The sequence below is a fragment of the Myotis davidii genome, unplaced genomic scaffold, assembly GCF_000327345.1.
Source record: "Myotis davidii unplaced genomic scaffold, ASM32734v1 scaffold330, whole genome shotgun sequence".
Taxonomy (NCBI): Eukaryota; Metazoa; Chordata; class Mammalia; order Chiroptera; family Vespertilionidae; genus Myotis; species Myotis davidii.
In genome coordinates this window covers 2,895,447-2,914,694 of record NW_006283770.1, presented here as the reverse complement: position 1 = coordinate 2,914,694, position 19,248 = coordinate 2,895,447, and positions in this window count along the sequence as shown.

Below are 19,248 nucleotides of genomic sequence, written 5' to 3'. Positions count from 1 at the left end.
CAGATATATGCATCTCATTGGAATATAAGCCCTTTGAGTGAAGGGTAAACTATTTCTTACTAATAATTTTCTAAATTTTTATACTCATGGATCTAAGAGAGGCACTCAATAATATTTGTTGAACTATCTATATATCCAGAAAAACTAAGCAATTATATTAGCAATAGCCAAAGAAATGACAATTCCTCACATGCCTCAGATATCCTTCCTAACTCTATTTGTCCTTTCCTCTTGTATTTACCTCACTGAAATTTCCCCATTGGTCCAGGTATCTCCATTATTAAGAGATTCATCCATTTATGTCAGCACCAGCTACTTCTCAATACCCTTTCATTAAAGGCAACAGTTTTTGGACTAACGATCAATGAAATACCTAACATCCAATTATTGATGACAGAGCAAGGTCCCCACAAGCAAAGAACATGCATAGATACCAGGCATTATGCATGGTCTACATTCTGCATTGTTTTGCTTTAATAATTTTCCAATTCCACTTCTCGACTTTTTCTGACCTTAGCTACCACTTATTACTTATGTTATGATTTTATATTCCATATTTTAGGAGGTAGATGAAATATTCAGAGGTGGAGAACACAGGGTCTGGAGTCTACTTGGTTTTGCATCTTGACTCTGCCATATGACCATGGGCAAGTTATTTAACTTGTTTATTCCTGTCTCCAAGGTTGGCATGAGTAGTAAATGAGATCTGTTATATGTTATTCCAACCCTCATATGACCTCTGGCTTTCTTCTTTGCTTCAGATTCTTACCTGTTCTGTGTGGCTCTGCTGATCTCAAGCAGACCCATTTAATCCTGCCCTACCTTTAGACACTTCCCTTCTATAACTAATGTCCCCCAGCCTGTTCTTTTCCTTGCCTGCTAGGTAAAGTGGAAAAATTTCTACTCTAGGTCACAAAGAGTAATAGTCCTTGAGGAGTGTTTCAGACATTTAGTGATCACACACACACACACACACTCACACACACACTCACACACACACACTCACACACACACACTCACACAATCACACACACACACTCACACACACACACACACACTCACACACACACACAATCACACACACACACACACTCACTCATCACCATATAACTTCTAGGTATGGCACTTTCATTCTTCCTTTTTTCCAAATAATAGAAAATTCTTTAAAACTAACTATGGATATGGTTTTATTGCTAACTAAAGAAATATTAGCAATGCTTCAGCAAAAGCTAAAAAAGTAGACATATTTCTGTTTAGTTCTCTTTATTCTTTAGAAGCTACTAGTCTTTTAATTCCCTTGCTAAGATTTTATGCCAGTCAGTAAAAATGGCTTATTAGTCACTCATTCTCCATGTATGTCACATCATCCTTAAATTCATTCCAGGACTCAGGCATTAGATGGGACACTCTCTGGAACATCCTTAGTGACAGTGAGGCAACAAAAGTACAAACTGACTTCTACTGGGAGTGACACACCTTAGTCTACTCACATTTCACTGGCCAAAACCAATCACAGGACTAAGTCTGACTTCAATGGGGCAATGAAATTATGGTCCTTCTCCAGGAAAAGTTATTATTAAAGAAAAGAAGTCAACTACTATTACCAAGGGACAACATACTGAGCATTGTGCTAAATATTATCAACATTTTACTGATGAGAAAATTTAGTCTTGGGAATTAAGTAACTTATTTAATTCAGCCAGTAGATGATAAAGATTTAAAGCCAGGTAGGTCTGATTCCATAGCTTGTACTCTTAAGTACTACATTGTACTGCCCTGATAATTTACAGTATCTAGATTAGGGTTTACGATCTCAAATGTGCTTAGCTGCTTCATACAAATTTGTGAAGCAGTTTGAATATAGTACAATCTTGAGTAGGGCTGTGGCAAACTGGAGAGCTTATGCTATGTCTAAAGAGGGAAGTTTAATTAATTTTAATTGATTATTGCTATGTAACAATATGCCCATCATTGTCAGATTTCCAGATTCTTAAAAATATCCTCAGAAATAGAGATTTTTATATATAATTTCTTGATTTCAAAATGTTAAAGATAATCTGAGATTTTTAAAAAATTTATCCTATATAATAAAAGTGTAATATGCTAAGTGTTCAGTCGTCTGGTCATCCGTTTAACCAATCAAAGCGTAATATGCTAATGATATGCTAAGGCTGCTCAACCAATTGCTATGACGTGCACTGATCACCATAGGGTAGTCGACCATCACTATTATGTGCACTGACCACCAGGGGGCAGATGCTCCGACTGGTAGGTTAGCTTGCTGCTGTGGTCTGGCTGATTGGGATGGGCCGGACATGCCTTGGAGTCCTCCAGTAGTCCCTCCCTGGCTGGCCAACCTCCTGCATCCCTCCCCGGCCCCAATTGTGCACTGGTGGGGTCCCTTAGCTTGTCCTGTGCCCTCTCGCAATCTGGGACCCTTGGGGGATGTTGGAGAGCCGGTTTTGGCCCGATCCCACAGGCCAGGCCGAAGGACCCCATTGGCACACGAATCTGTGCACTGGCCTCTAGTATATAAAAATTTATAATAAATCTATGGTTCAAGCATGCCCCATAGGCCCATAGTTTACAATTTCTTAACTAGGTCTTCCGGTGGAGTCTAACTGATCTGTTGGGGAAACACTAAACTGAGAATAATCTCAAGATTATTAGTTAGGAAAGGCCCAAGTCTGCGTGTGATCTCTGATAAGCAGTAGACCCAGTGTAGCATGGCAAAGGCTGAATACTGAACTCAGGTGATTGTCATTAAGATTCATAAATGTGTGTATATGTTGGAGACATGATTCTATACACACATTTGATTTTCAAGCAATTGAAATGTTTAAATAGTTATGGAACAATTTCCATTTGCAAGCTGCTTCCATGTATCACACACCACTTTTTTCTTTCTCTGGCCAATGAGGGGTTCTTGTCATTCACTGGGGAACCTTCTTATGGAGGGGGCAGTTCAGTGCCCTCCAGTCCTTTCGAAAGCAGTCACGTGGTTTGATAGGTGCTAATTACAACAGAATAAACGGAACGGACTTTCCCAGTAGCAGTTAAAGCTTGTCACACAGGCTTCTGGTATAAACAGTCAGGACTGGGTCTGGTGGAAGGTTGGCTGGATATGGCTTTTCCTATAAAGGTGATAGCTAGAGCTTTTGAAGGAATTAAGAAAGAGTCTAACTTGGGATTTCTTACCTCGGGATTCAGGTATGTTTTTCTTGGGGGAAGATCTATTGCTTTCATCAGTTTCTTGAATAAGTCTTACCACCTCCAATATATTCACCATAAAATCTTTTAAGCAGAAAAACCATCAAGAGGTGTATGGAAAAACCACCACCCTCCTCCCCCACCACCCCAAACCATCTCCCTTAAGAAAGTCTTCAAGGCAGGAAGGTTTACTGACCCCTAAATATAAGCCATAGTTTCCTATTGCTTTCCTTGACATAGAGTGCTCTTTCTGGCTACCTCTGCCAATTACCCTCCTTAAAAAGCAACAACCACAACAAAAAGAAACAAAATTAATCTATAAGGGATGTCCCAATCCCCTCACAAGGTGTTTCTAATTCCTCTGAGCTCAGAGAACATTTTCTTTGTAGCTCACTGTGACATACTATTCTGTCTCTTATAATAATATGTGTGTATGCACACACACATTCTATCATTTCTTCATCAAATAGTAAACTCCAGGAGGGTAGCAAGGATGTCTTCATCTGGAAATGACAGATGGTTACTAATGCATGTTGGGTACTCAATTCAGTAATTGCCACCTTGAACTGAATTTTGCTGTCTGGTTGGATCATTTAGTTGGTTCCTGGCCTATGAAAAGAGAATGACTGAATAATGACAGTGGATTGGTATTTGTGTGCTACTAAGATTTCCTTGAAGAGCCCCTTGGAAGAAGAGTGCACACCTCTGTGCCCAATCCTTTGTAAATCCCTGGCTGTACATCCATGAGATGATAAAGGAATAAAAACCTTTAACTCTGGTAGAACTGCCTTGCCCTGTGAGTTTGTGGATGACCTGGCCTTCCTTCTCATACCTAAGATCTTTTAAATCATAGACTCAGCCTTAATTTAGTTTTCCCAACACTCTGAGTTTAATAATATTCATGGGATAAAAGAATGAAATGAGGTCCTGGCTTGCATAGCTCCGTTGGTTGAGCATCGTCTCATGCACCCAGAGGTCGCTGGTTTGTGATTGTGCAGGAGGCAGCCAATCCATGTTTCTCTCTCTCTTCTTTCCTCTCTCCCTCTCAAATCAATAAAAACATACTCTTTAAAAAAGAATGAAAATGAGTTATCAAAATGTGCTCTCCTCTTGCCTCTGTCATTCAAGTGACATAGGGTCTTTCTCACTGGGAGACCCCATTGCTTCTATTTTGTAATGGTTTCTACTCACCACATTAGCTCTATTCTGACTTGGTCCCTATTCTTATACTTCCTTTGATATAATGAAACTAGAGGCCCAGTGCATGAAATTCGTGCATGGGGGGAGGGGGTCCTCTCAGCCCAGCCTGCACCCTCTCCAATCGGGGACCCCTCGGGAGATGTCCAATTGCCAGTTTAAGCCCAATCCTGCAGTCAGACATCCCTCTCACAATCCGGGAACACTGGCTCCTATATGCTCACCTGCCTGCGCACAATATGTTATCATGTTTTTAATCACTAAATCATTGCAGTGGTTATAGATTTACAGTCTTGGGGCATTACAGAGAGGAGCAACGGCAGCGCTCTCTCTCTCTCTCTCTCTCTCTCTCTCTATATATATATATATATATGATAATAGACTTTGAAGTTAAACAAAATTGATTTGAATGTCTATCTCATCACTTACTAGCTCCTTAAACTTGGTTGCCGATATTCTCATTTCATAAATAATACCTACTTTTCAAGCTGGTCATAAAGTTTAAAAGAAATAATGATTTAAATGGCACAAATAAGCAGTCAATGAATGGTAGCTATTATTATTATTAATATTCTGTACTGTAATCCATTCCCCTTTCAATATTGAAAAATAGCCTGAACTAAGGTCTTAGTTTATATGTTGTTGTATGAAACATGTTTCCTGGGGTTAGTATATTGCTACATGACTTCCTAGTAGCAATTAGTATTTTCTTTTACCATCCTGTATCTGCCTTTTCATTGATGATAATATTGAAATGCCTCTCTCCCACTTGTTTCACAATCTCCACTCTTCCTCAGTATTGAAAGCATGATATAGTTAAAATCAAGCTGCATCTATTGCTAGTTAGTACCATAACTTTGCCATATGTTCTAAGATTTGTAAAACTAGACATGGAGATTTTTAGTCTTAGCTCTCGGTGTAAACATAAAGGTATTCTCCTTTTATAAGAACTCTGAGTGGCCTAAGTGATTTGACCACATCAGGTTTGATCTCTGAGACTCAGCAAAGTGACTCATACAAAGTTAATGTGTAAATAACTGATGGATGACGAATGAGATCCTTCCAACCGTTCAATAACTGGCCAGTCCTGGAACCAGTTTAAGACTAACCTATCATTCTCACCTATACTGAATCAATCCTTTATAAATTTTAAATATAAATTAAGATAATAGCAAAAGGTCTTTGGATTTTTTTTTAAATGCCCTTAAATGCCAGGAATAGGATGATAAGAAGAACCTTGAGCAGGAAGGCAGAAGGCCCTGTTTCTTCTTCAATGTTGGCCAGGAACTGGGTATGCTAACTTGCCTAAATTGTTTTACCTCTTGGGGCTTGTGTTTCTGTGAAATGAGGAGCTTAATTTATATTTTCTAATAGCTCTCCTATGTTCTGCATCCTGTGAACCTATTGCTGAGACACCCCAACCTTATGTCAAAGCATGCTAAATGAGAGCAGGTTATGGGGAGCTCAGGTAAAAAGATAAATCCCTCATTTATCTTTGCCTCTCCCTCATGTCTCCCACAACTTTATTTTAGGTTGTAGAGTTTGCTGCCAGTTTCTTTTTTTAATTTTATTCTCTTGACCTAAGTAGTAAAAGAGTTACTATGACAACGGAGTAATTTTCCTGGATGGCCACATTCAATTTGCTTAAGTAGATATTAGGTTTGCAACATGTTTCATTAGCTCAGAGGCTCTTGGGATGTAACACTGAAGTGCTGGGCAGACCAGAGCTTCAGGTTAAGCCTACTGAAACCTGGGTCTGTTGACTGTGTAGAGATGACATTTTCTTTACAGGGCTTGTGTCTTAGTTGCTTAGACCTGGTAAGTACCAAAAGTAATTACTAAAGGAAATTGTAAGAAGATTTGCTACTTTAGCTAACAAACAAAAAAGAAAGGGAAGGGAAACTTTAAGCACAGTGCTGGATAGCACAAATCAGAAAGTAAATAGCTAAGATATTAAAAAACTATGTCTTATATCTGTTTATTTTCCCTTTATATGAAAGAGGAAAATAGATCATTATCTAAATTAAAACTTAGATTCCCAAAAGCAGTGTGCTAAACAGGTGGAAATTATATGCAACTACTGTCCAATAGTAAGGAAATAGAATGAATTTGGTAATTTGAGGGAAATGCTAATTCAATTAATAATCATAAGTGTAATACAAAAAGACATTAATCTTTATTATAATAGCAGTAACAGTGAATGTATTTTGAATATTTTGTATCATTACCATTATTCCAACTTTACAGATAAGAGAAATAAAGGTTTAGAGAAGTAAATAACCTGCCTAAGTCATGGCTGTTAAGTAGGAAAACTGAGTGGCAAATTTGGCATCATCTCATTCACATCTTTTGCTCTTAGCCCTGAGCAGTAGTTGCATACTCCACACATACCTTGTAAGTGTCCAGACCATTGAGGAGGATGAGGTTAAAAACTGGTGAAAGTTTGAGGTGCCTGCTCCAAGGGCTGTGTGTTACACGTGTGTATGTGTGGGCACTAATCTGGAAATGACAAGTTAGATAGGCAGGTTTCAATGCCCTGTAGCAACCCCAGGACACACTGGAGAGTTTCTGGAGAGAGGCTAGCCACGTGTTACAAGTAGAGAACCCATATGGGCCACCTATTGTTACCATGTTAAGGATCCCAGGAAAAAGAGCATGTGTGCATGCCCACTCTCACGTACATACACACACACACACTCTTTTTCTTCAATGCAAGGATTTTACTTAGACACTGAGATGATTACAAGGACCCAGAATGTATTTTTTCCAGACTCAAACTATAGATTCTGTACTTACAGCAAATGTTAAATGTAAGAGAGCAGAGCCCACCGTGAGAGCATGGCACCTCTCCTAGCATGGTAGGCCAGGGTGGGGAGATAAAACATCTTTTAACTTTGGCTTATCTTTGTATCAGGGCAAGAGACATCATGGTGGGCACAGGAACATGGAGTTGAGAAAGTGCCCTTACTGTGCTACATATTAACTGCAACACCTTAGGAGGAGGATTCAACACTTTGATTCTTAATACCTTCACCAGTGAAACAGTGATGATGTCTTACTCACAAGGCAGGAAAGCAGGGGCTGGTGAGTCAGAAGAGTACAGTAGCATAGACTCTATCTGTGTGAAGACCTGAAGCGTGTCCTTAGATAGACTCTAGGAGAGGGTACAGTGATTGCCTCGACAGATTCACTCCACCTCTCTCCTATTACATGGTTAGAAGGTAGACTGGGTTGGCTCTAATTAAAAAACCGATCAGCTTTCTCTCATCCCCTTTGGCACAGCAATTGTGTCAGGGACTGACAATACCACAGGTCTAAGCCGATGAGCACATGCCATCTACCTGGCTAGGTTAGTCAGAACATGGGATTAGAGAAAGGATAGGGCCCCTCTCTAACTTTGAATGGTGTGATGTGCAGTTGTAGTGTTTGGTGCTGCTACAGCCACAGAGGAAGACATTGGACACAGGTATTATATGTAAAAGGACAGAAACAAGCAAACTATAAGGAAATAGAGCCAGAGCCCTGACCAAACTATTTCTAAACACCATCCAACTATATTCACTGAAAGGAGACAATTGATTTCCTTTGTTGTTAAAATCTTGATTCGGGTTTTGAATTTGCCTTTATCCACAACTGAAAACATGCTAAGATATACCCACTTATAATTCTTTAGTTGTCAGAGGCAGAAATGGTTATGAAATTAGAGTGAGTCTGTGTCTTGAACTTGTTTCTGGCAAAAGTGTCAATTACTCCATCCCCTTCTCCCTACCATTTTTCGGCCTTCCCCAAACACCCCTCTGAGCTTTGGATGCCTATGCTGTGATAGCTTTGTAATTAGAAGTTAAATAAGAAATATTTTTAATCCTCACCTGAGGGTATTTTTTCCATTGATTTCTAGAGAGTGGACGGAAGGGAATAAGAAGAGAGAGAGAGTTAGAAATATCAATGTGAGAGAGACATATTAGTTGGTTGCCTCCTGCATGTGCCCCTACCAGGTTTAGGAAACCTGCATCTGACGTACGTGCCCTTGACCAGGAATCAAACCCGTGACCCCTCAGTCTGTAGGCAGATGCTCTACCCATTGATCTGAACCAGCCAGGGCTAAACAAGAATTTTCCTATACTCTGGGACATGCTAAGTTCAAGCTGCATTGCTTTAAGGCCCAATGAACATGAACACAGCAGAAGGGGCTAGGCCTTTTACTTTTCCCACAGGTCACCAAACAGCTTTGGGCCGAGGACAGCAATGTGTTTGTATGTGGCACATAGTGGCTATTTTCTTTTAGTGGGTTATCTATGGCATCCTGCTACTAAGTTTAAAGAAATAATATGTATGTTCAGAGTGAAGTGTGGCCAGTGGAGTATTGAAATAGGCCTATGAAGTGAAATATATCATGTTTTACCTCATTTTGTTTGACCATTTAATAAGGTATGAGATAGGAGCCAGGAGAGTAGGAAGGAAAGCAGGAAAAGAATAAATCATTCTAGGAGCCAGAGTTGGTCAGGAAACTGGTGAGCAGGATAAAATCTTTTGGCTCTCCCTTAAGCTCACTTTGGTGGCTCTTTTAATTTTAAATATTTAATTCTCAATTCATTTATTCTCTACTAGGATCATATGCTAATAAAGGCAATACTAATTTAATAAACAAACTCTAAAATTTCAGGGACATAATAAAATAGAAGTTAGCTACTCCACTCATGTAATAAGTCAAGACTGGTGATCCTAGTCTGTCTGTATGGCTGTTTTTTTCTCCATATGGGATCCAGGGACTCAGGCTTCTTCTATCTCATGCTCTGCTGTCCTCTAAGGCAGGGGATGGTATATATGTCCTAGAGGCTTAAAATGGCCCTCCACTTGTTTTGCTGATAAAGTTTAATTGGAACACAGCCTCAAATATTTTTTATATATTGTCCATGGCTGCTTTGGCACTATAAGGCAAGGTGCAGTCATTGTGACAGAGATTATATGGCAGCAAAGCATAAAATATTTACTATCTATCCTTTCACAGAGAAAGTTTACCAGCCTTTGCTCTCAGGCCCATTTGTCATCTGCATTGAACCAGCAGAAAAAGAAGAGCATGGGGAATTATAGAAACTTCTCTCAAATCTTGGATCAGGGAGGACATTTGTTTCTTCTACTTTCATTGGTAAAAGTTGGTTACATGACCACAATAGTTGCAAAGGATGCTGGGTAATGTAGTTCCTAGCTAAGAATCCTCTTCCCAGCAATAACTTGACATTATAAAGGGTGGAGTACACATTTTGGTAGGCAGTTATCTGTCTCTGCTATAAAACATCTAGCTCTAGGCTTAAAGGAAACATATAAGCTATACTTAAATGTCTATTCATCAAGTGTAGTCTATGTTTTAGACAATATGTTGGGTTCTTAAAAAAAAGAGAGACAAATTAGACTCAGTTAAATAAGTGAAACTATCATAATCAGATGTCTTTCATTCCTATTATAGAAAAAGCAAATTTAAGAACAGTCATCTAGAATAATTGTGAAGGAGATAATGGACTGGTGGTGGTGGGGTGTCTGGGTTTTGTCTGATCCTGGGTCAGTGCTGCCCAAGATGTCAGCTATTGGCTATTAGTGGGTAGGTGGGGAGATTGGAGAATTAATTTGTTCAGATTAAAAGACTTGGAACAGAAACAGTCAGAATTGTAATTCAGTAGGCATTGGACACAAGAGCCAGGCCACTCAGACTGTGCCCTGAGACTTATCGAGGGACTGTGCTGGCAACTGGGGAAGACTGAAGATGTCAGCAATGAAGTTATCTTCAGCTGGTGAGTTCAGGTGGCAATACAGGCCTGCCTGTCGCCTCTTCATAGTTTAGATTCAATACTTTTCCCTAGACTCCATACTACGCTTCCTTTCTTTAATTAAATTCAGTTGTGTGCACTTCTTGCTTGGCAGTGCAGATACTAAGATAAATAAGGCTTCATTTTTGTCCTTGAGGAACACATGATTTAGTATAGGGGATGAATACACAAATAGATCGTTTCAGTAAATATGGTCATTCTGCTGAGGATGTCATGCCCAGGTGCCTAATCCCATGTGAGTAGTCTGCGGTATTAAGAATTACTTCCTAGTGATGATGATGCCTAAGTTACGGCTTGATAGGTAGGATTAGGTAAAGGGAAAAGAATGAGTAAAGGGCGAGGGTTGCACAGGGAGATAGCATGTCATAGGAAAACATATGATGTTTAAATAGCACATTGATTTGGAGGAAATTAGTTTCTGAAATTGTTGGAACATAAAGTTCAAAGGGCAAAATATTCAGACTTAAACTAAAGGTCAGATAACCAGGCTCATGTAGAACAGAGTGAAGATCTAGGAGTGTACGCTTTGGTGATGGAGAGATATTGACAGTTTTCATTTCTATATTGCCATTTTCTACTAATAAAAAAAAATCAGGGCTTCCAGAATCAAGGCTGCTGACTTGTCATGAAAACTGTAGTGTAAGAAGAAACATGAAAGATGCTGTATATTCCACTAAACAAATAAGCCAGCATCAAAAAGTCAGAATCCCTCATAAGCCTCTCCCTGGTCAACAGGACATCCTGTTTGACCCTGGCTCAGCTAAGGAGCAGGGAAATCACTCCAGGGGTTTGTTGTTGTTTTTTTCTTTTTCTTGAGGTTATGAAAAGTGGGATATTATTTTGAGCATCCTTCTAGCTTCTGTTTCCATTTGATATATCCTTAAATTTTACCTTCAAATGTGTTTCTCCCCCTTTGTTCGGGGCCTAGTTTGCCCTACAGAGGGTTAAAAGGCATCATTGTCTTTGTGAGAGGGGGTGGGAATTCCCCCTGCAGTTCTTGATGAGTTGCTTTTTATCTGTTTACCTTTTAAAATACCTTTGCTTTGGGTCCCTCCTTCTGGATGATGAAAGGCACTTAGAGGAGAAAGGCCTCCTTCCCCATTTTAGGAGCTTCTCTTGTTTACATCAATGTTTTATTCTTATATTTCACTCCTCCTTGCTACTCTTTCCATTCTCAACTGTCGCTGCCTTTTGCTTTGGCAATAAATAAGGAATGGAAGGCAAAACAAAACATCCCGCCAGGGTTGCTGACAATGGTAAGTCTGTGGGGAAATTCTTCAGAAACCTCAGAGAAGAGACACCAGTGGTTTCCCAGCCCACAAGTCCCAGCGGCCCTGGGAACAATGGCTCTGCTGCCTGCCTCCAAAGGACAAGATGAGACATGGGCCTTCCAAACTTCAAACTTGAGCAAACAATCTGTACTTAACCCACATGGAAAACTTGCAAACACAAACACATTCCTCTTCTCCTATTAGTGCTGGGATGAAAAGCAAACTTCAAATTAGTTCATGTTCATGGAGTTAAGTGGTTCCCTATTGACTGGGAGTACGTAGGTGGGGAAGCTGACTTGGAGAGAGGGGCTTTTGCTGTCAGGCCAACAGCAGAATGAAAGCCAAAATCACTCAAATTGCAAGAGAAACTTAAACAAAACAAAACAAAACACAATACAAAGAGATCATGTAGGTGCTATAGAACCTTGCCTAGAGTTCCCACTCCACATGACACATCTGGGTGGCAATGTGGAAAATGGAGGCAGACTCTTGGGCAAGGACCATCCTGCTCCTTTTCATGGTCTAAGAATATTTATAGAGCAGCCCTTTAAAGGGTGCTTGGGGCCACCACACAGTTTTATTGTCTGGCAGATTGAAAGCCAGTTCCAAGCTTACTCCTTGGTCGTTGGAAAAGAATGTCTAGGCTCCCAGCAATGAAGTGGCCACATCATTCCTATTGGAAGGTATGACCCTCTTGTTCCACGGGCAGGAATGTCTATGCAGACAGGTTGGGAAGCAAAGCAATTGGGAACTGGACAGTCCTGATAGCAAGAATCTTGGGAGTGTGTCAGCTGGTTTGCTACAGTTTAGTCATTTCATCCTCATACCTGCAGTGAAATATTTGAGAAAAATTCAGGATGACACTATCCTGGTAATCAGAAAAACAAACAAACAAGCAAACAAACAAAAACCAAAAGTAAGTACTGAATGCTTTGAACAAATTGGAAATTGGGTTAGAGGTTATAAATTGGAGGCAATATAGAATTTGAGTTGATCCCCAAAGGGCTTCTTCTCTGATGAACCACCACACACTCCTTGAACTATCACAGTTTAATCACTGATACTGTAGGGGTTTTACTATGGGCCCAAAGATTGTCTGTGAATGGACAACAGTGGGGTACATACCTGGGTATTTAAACCTGCTGGAATTCTATGCAAATTTCATGTGTCTGTGCAAATATGTGTGAACGTGCATGTGTGCACTTTTCTCAGAGAAGATTCATTGCTTTCATTGGATTTCAAAGGGATTTGTAAGTATTACTAAATATTAAGAACCACTGTAAGAGTCTTAGAATAGAAAGAGACTTCAGAAATATCTGGCCGGGTGTTTTTCAATGTGCTGTGCTCAGATTTGTGTGTTCATGGGATTCATCTGTGATGCTTGTTTAAATGAAGATTCCTGAGCTCCACTTCTAGACAGGTTGACTTAGTATATTTTATGGGTGGGGCTTTGAGTTCTGCTTTTTAATAAGATCATGGGCCACGTGCATGGGCCAAAGATTATACTTGGAATGCCAAGAGAATTGAAGAGACATGGGAGAAGTGTGGTAGTCACGTGCACAGGCCTGGTAGAAATCACCCTTCCTTCAAACCAGATCAGCTCCGCCCTTTTCTGCTTCACATATTGAGCTTCATTTGATCAAAAACTTTAAAAAATAGCATGGGTGTCATTAACATAATTGAACACTGTCATGCTATAAAAGAGGAAACTGAGACCCAGAGAGATAAAGTGCTTATGTCAGGGTCAGGAGAGCTGTTAGTGGCAGGATCAAAACAAAAACCTAATCTTGCTGATTTCTTGTCCAGGCCTTTTTCATTCTGGCTGATTATCCTTAAAGCCACACATTCATGTTACAACACTAAACACTTTTTAGCATATTATCTTGGAAGGGAGATAGGAAATATTTAAGTTTTCTTATCCAGCCAAATAAGGAAGACTTCTTGCCTTGAAATGTTTAAAAAAGAATTGGGTGATCAGGGAGGCTAGATGAGGGGCTCTGGGAGCCTGAAGGAAGTTATACTAATAAAGGCAGGCAGCAGCAGTGCAGGTGACTTAAAGCAATTTCACCATTCTGTCTATAGCACCAGACTTATCGATTCTCGGCCTTTTGGCTAAGATCAAGTGTAGTATAGCACCAGACTTGCCACCCAAGAGACATTGCCTCCATGATGGTCCCAAGGGAATAATTTAGTGTTAGGCCACCGTGTGAGTTCTTCTATTCATCTGTAAATATAAGTCTTTTCTTTTATTTCAGTATTATCTTGTAATTGTTGGCTTCCAGGTGATTCTTCAGACTTGACTAGGATTTCCAACATGCTATAAAATTTCAGCTTAGTTTAATAAAGGGGAGGGGGAACATAAAGCATTCTTCATGGACTTTAGAATTGTATTCATTTACAAAGGTGAAGTTCAAACATTTTCAAAGCTCAGTCAAGGTAAATTTGGGTGTGCTATGAATGAACCAGAGGCTAACAGGAGTTGTAAAACCAGTCTGAAAGTGTTTTCCAACCTCTCTCACATTTTCTGATGCTGCCGCGCTCTGACTTATGAAAAGTTTCTTTTCTTTGTTCTCAGTTTCCATTTTGGGTTTCGTCCAGTATTGAGACCTAGGAATTTCAAGGCTGGTTTACAAAACTATCAAATAACTTTAAAAAGAAACACAACACTTCAGGAGCTGTTAACATGAAACATGTAGTGAACTGCCATTCATCCAGGATGTAAATAATCAAACCCTTAAAAAAAACAGAATTATATTTTATATAGTTTTGTGCAATGACTATTGACATTCCAAATCCTGACCTGAGGCCCCAAGGAATCTGCATGTGTCTAACTCATCAAAGGAGGATTCCATTGTAATCAGTTGCTGTTGAGTGCCAAGTCCATGTTATCATTATTTTATTGTGTCGTGGAGGTCCCAGCATGGAGGTCTCCGCATGGACATGTCCAGCCAATTCTGACATGTCAGAGTTTGAACTAAGGCCTGGAGGGAGGGGCTCACTGGTGCTCTATTCCCATGAGTCAACAAGGAAATAGTTGGAAAGAGAAAAGCCCAGCAGCACTGTACCAGATGCTGAAGGGTATCACCCTGATTGGAGAGAGGTGTACAGGTTTATGCAGTCAATGAGGCTATTAAAGCAGACTGTTGGCTTTATGCTGGAACTTCCATCATAGTTAGTCCCTTCAGGGGCAGTGCTAGAGGTTGAAGAAGGTGGGGCAATGTGCTGGATATCTGATGTAGGTGACCCCTTCTGATTGACTTTCTACCCTTTCCTACCTGCTATGAACCCCAGAGCTGGCCTTGGGCTTCCTTGGTTGGCTTTTGTTGGGGTATTAGTAAGAGACAAATAGGAGAAAGCAGAGTGAAGTCAGGGTTTTATCACTCTGGTTCCCTTTACATCCTTGGGCTGATGTTCCCTTAAAGGCCATAGCTTCCTTCCTCAACCTGCTCACTTTGTCTCCTCAGGTTCCTAATGGCTCCCTTACCTTGCCTCTTCAGGCCTGGGGATGGTGATAATGATCCTCTGTCACTTGCCTTGGTGTAGTGAGTGTACTGTCCCATGTGGTGTCCCTATATGTTGTCCACAACTCTGGCAAGAACTCTTTATTAAATTCAAAGTTTTACCAATTTGAGTATGTCATCTGTTTCCTGCTGGAACCCTGACTGATACAGATGTGTAATAATGAGTCAGTGAAATGAAGGTTTTGTCATTAACGGATTGATCAGACACGGGGCCTTAATATGGACAGGAGGAAGCATTTTTCTGGAGATATATAGGCTCTGGCATTGACATTAGCACACGATTTCTCTGGGCTACAGCCATTCCAGTTACCTGTTGGAAGTAGTTAGGCACTGTCAATGTCCGTCTACCCTGGTCTCTTTAGATAGTTTGCTCAAGTAAAGTCACCCTACACATAAATATCAGGTCCCTCAGACAACAAAACTCTATTTTCAGAACACCTTTGACCATCTTCCACTTGTCTGCTTCACTCAGATCCCAATATTTAGGTCCCTCAGCTTCCTCAACATTTCTTCTGACTCATCATTACAGGGCAGTTTTTATTCTTAGTTTATCTTTTGATTAAACAGTTTGGACTGATGTGACCTTGGCACCTTTCTGGGACACCATCACAGCTATTAATAGTTAATGTTTGTTTCACTCGTGCTATGGCCAAGCATTTTGATAATTCTTTACATGCTTTATATCATTTAGTTTACATTACAATGTTACAACGTAGATTTTATTATTATCATCACCATTTTAGAGATGAGAAAGCTAAGGCTAGAAAGGGCACATGACTAAATAAGTGACAGGGCTCAAACTTAAACTCAGATCTGCCCATGCTGATAAATTCTATGTGGAATTCACCATTTTGCCCTTCACAGTGTCACTACAGGGTTAAAGGAAAGCTCTGGCCCCGTGTGTTCAACTGGCTGAGTTTGTTCCTAAGGGGACATATTCAAAGACTTCTCTACAACCACTGACTACAATATACTGAAAGTAACCAGAAATGTGGGAAAGTAAGGAAAAGTGGCAGTTTTGGGGTCACCCCAGATTTTCTCTTGTTTTGTGATGAAGTTCTGTATTTTAGCAGGTAAGTATTGAGGCATTGATTGATTAATTCATTCATTCACTCATTTAATCCAACACACTTAAAAAATCTATTAAAGGCTGGATGCTAGGGATGCAGAAATAGACATTTGCCCTGTAGGTGCTTAAAACAAAATAAAACAAATAAACAAACAAAGGAATAGATAAGTGGAATCCAATTCCTACAGGTTTAAAGACCTCCTTTCATTTCGAACATAAATGCAACTCTATGCAAATTCTTTGAAAGTAGGAAATAATATAAGGGCAATGATTTAGAGTGAAGTCTGGAATAGATATATGTATATGAGCAGTGTAATAAGGTTCTGCAGAAAGAGAGGGAGAGAGAGAGAGAGAGAGAGAGAGAGAGAGAGAGAGAGAAGAGAGATTGATTTTAAGGAATTGGCTCACATGATCATGGAGGCTGGCCAGTCCAAATTATGCAGGCTGGGGTGGCAGACTGGAAACCCAAAGCAGAGCCAGTGCTGCAGTTCAAGTGTGAGGGCTATCTACTGTAGAACTGCCTCTCATTCACATTCAGAAGTGGTCAGTCTCTGATTTTATTTAGCCCTTCAACTGATTGGAGGAGGCCTACCCACAGGATGGAAGGCAATCTGTCCTCCATGCATTTAAATGTTAGTCTAATCTAAAAGCCCCATCACAGAAACATCCAGAATACTGTTTGATTACATATCTGGGTTTTATGGCCCAGCCAAGTTGACACATAAAATTAACCATCATAAGCAGCCAGAAGGAGCCTCAGGAGCCAACACAATCAGTGAAAGCCGGGCTCTGGAGGGTACCCCTTTCTTTCTCAACATAGGGAAGAGAGCAGAACAAGCTGACGAGCTCTAATGAAGCAGGGTAAGCATGAGTTTAGGAAGTCAGGAGAGAAAGCTTTAGGCTATGGCATTGAACTCTCATTTTTGCTGGCTTGCATTCCCATCCATCCTAGCTTTTGCTCATTCAGATAGTCTGCTGCTCTGCTGGGAAAGTCAGTCATCTCTTGTTGGCCAATACCTGGATCTATGCTTGGCAAGAAATAACTTGTTATTGTAAAGATTTATGTTATATCTAAATCAAGGACCATATCTATTATTTATTCATTTAATAAATCTTTATTGAGAAAGTACTGAATGCCAAGAACTTTGCTAGGTACTGTCGATACAACATTGAAGAAGATGGATGTAGTTCTAATCTTTATGAGTGTACTCTATGAGGCAAGATGAACAATAAACCAATAATAGTTCAAATAATTACTTTATCCTGATTATGATAAATGGCATGAATAAAAAGTACAGGTACAATCGGAAGATATAACAAGGATGAATAAAAGTAGCAGACACTAAGAGCTGATCATCAAACCTATTGTTTTGCACCCAAGTCTGTCCCATAAAACCCCTCTTTATATAATACTTCATGTTCATTCTGTTTATGGATGGCTTGAAATAGAGGAACATGATGAATCTTGAACCTATGTGTCAAAATGGCAGAACCACACATTGGAAGCACCTTGCATCTCTGAAGCCTCAAGTAGAAGTCCACCCACCAAATATCAGAATTGGTCTGTTATATGTGAGAAATGAATTTATATTGGATTTAACCTCAGTGATGTTGGTATTTGTTTATTCTGAAGTTAGAATTACTGTAACTAACATAGAAACTAATTCTGCACTTATGATTTCATATAAACTTGAAATGTGGTGCTATTTATAACAAATATTTTAAGTACTGTAAATTGACCTCTCAGTACTGTCTTAAGAATCCAGAAAATTCTAGAAGGTTGGAAAATGAAGGCCCATCCTGTAAATATGAGCAAATATTTGGTAAAATTATTGTTTGTGATAGCTTCAAGGAAGAAGATGAGCCTATTCAGCCTCTAGTTTCAGTTTTCAATCAGGGGTGATCTTGCACCCCAGAGCACATTTGGCACTGTCTAGAGCAGCTGTGGGCAAACTACGGCCCGTGGGTCGGATCTGACCCGTTTGAAATGAATAAAACTATTGAAAAAAAAGACCGTGCCCTTTTATGTAATGATGTTTACTTTGAATTTATATTAGTTCACACAATCACTCCATCCATGTTTTTGTTCCGGCCCTCCGGTCCAGTTTAAGAACCCATTGTGGCCCTCGAGTCAAAAAGTTTGCCCACCCCTGGTCTAGAGACATTTTTATTTGTCATAACTGGGGATGAGGGTGTTGCTATAAGCTTGTCATGGTAGAGGCTAGGGAGGCTGTTAAATGTCTAATAATGTGTAGGATAGACCCATGTAATAAAAGTATATGATCTAAAATATCAATGATGCTGAGGTTGAGAAACTCTGTTGTAAGGGATGTAGTTATAAAAATTCAAAGTGATCATGTAAATTGGCTTTTACTTCTACCTTTCTCCAAGATATTACTATAAAAATAAAGACAATTGTCAGACAGTAAGGAATTATTGAGACTCTCAAATTTTGAATCTTCTAAAAAAAAATCCTGCTTCAAGACCCCAAACCATAATAGGTAAGAGCTAAAGAGATTTTGAGTGACAATGGCTAATTTAGACTTTGTTCTGGAGTGAAGACCAGATTAAGAGTATGTGGCTTTCTCATTTCTCTGATTTCAGCTGGCCTCAACATATCTGCTATTAATTTGAAAGAGATTGCCTTGGAGCTTGGAAGCAAAACCCTAAATCAGGCTTGAGAATGTCATCTAGGGAAGAAGTTTGGATGTGGTTACTGGAACATAAAACTGATTGGAAACTAGATTAAAAGCCTACCAAGTAGCCTACCAAGTAATGGAAGAAAAGGTATTATGAAAGGCATTTTCTTTGGAAAAGTAGATAGTATTGCCTTAATTAGTAGTTACTTATTATAAGGGGTTCAAGAAAGTGTCTTTGTGGAAATAGCATTTAAACTGAGTCCTCAAAGAGAGAAGAGAACAATTAACAAGTTAAATGATGGGAACTTTGTGGACTCCCTGATGGCAGAAGTGAATGAAGGCCAGAGTAATTGAGACATCATCAATTAAAAGGGTCATGATGATAGATGACGCTGCCTGATTAGGACAAGAATATAAGGGGCTTCATCAGTAGATGAATGAATTAGAAAACTGTGGTACATCTACACGATGGAATACTATGCTGCTCTAAAAAGGAAGAAAATCTTACCCTTTGCAACG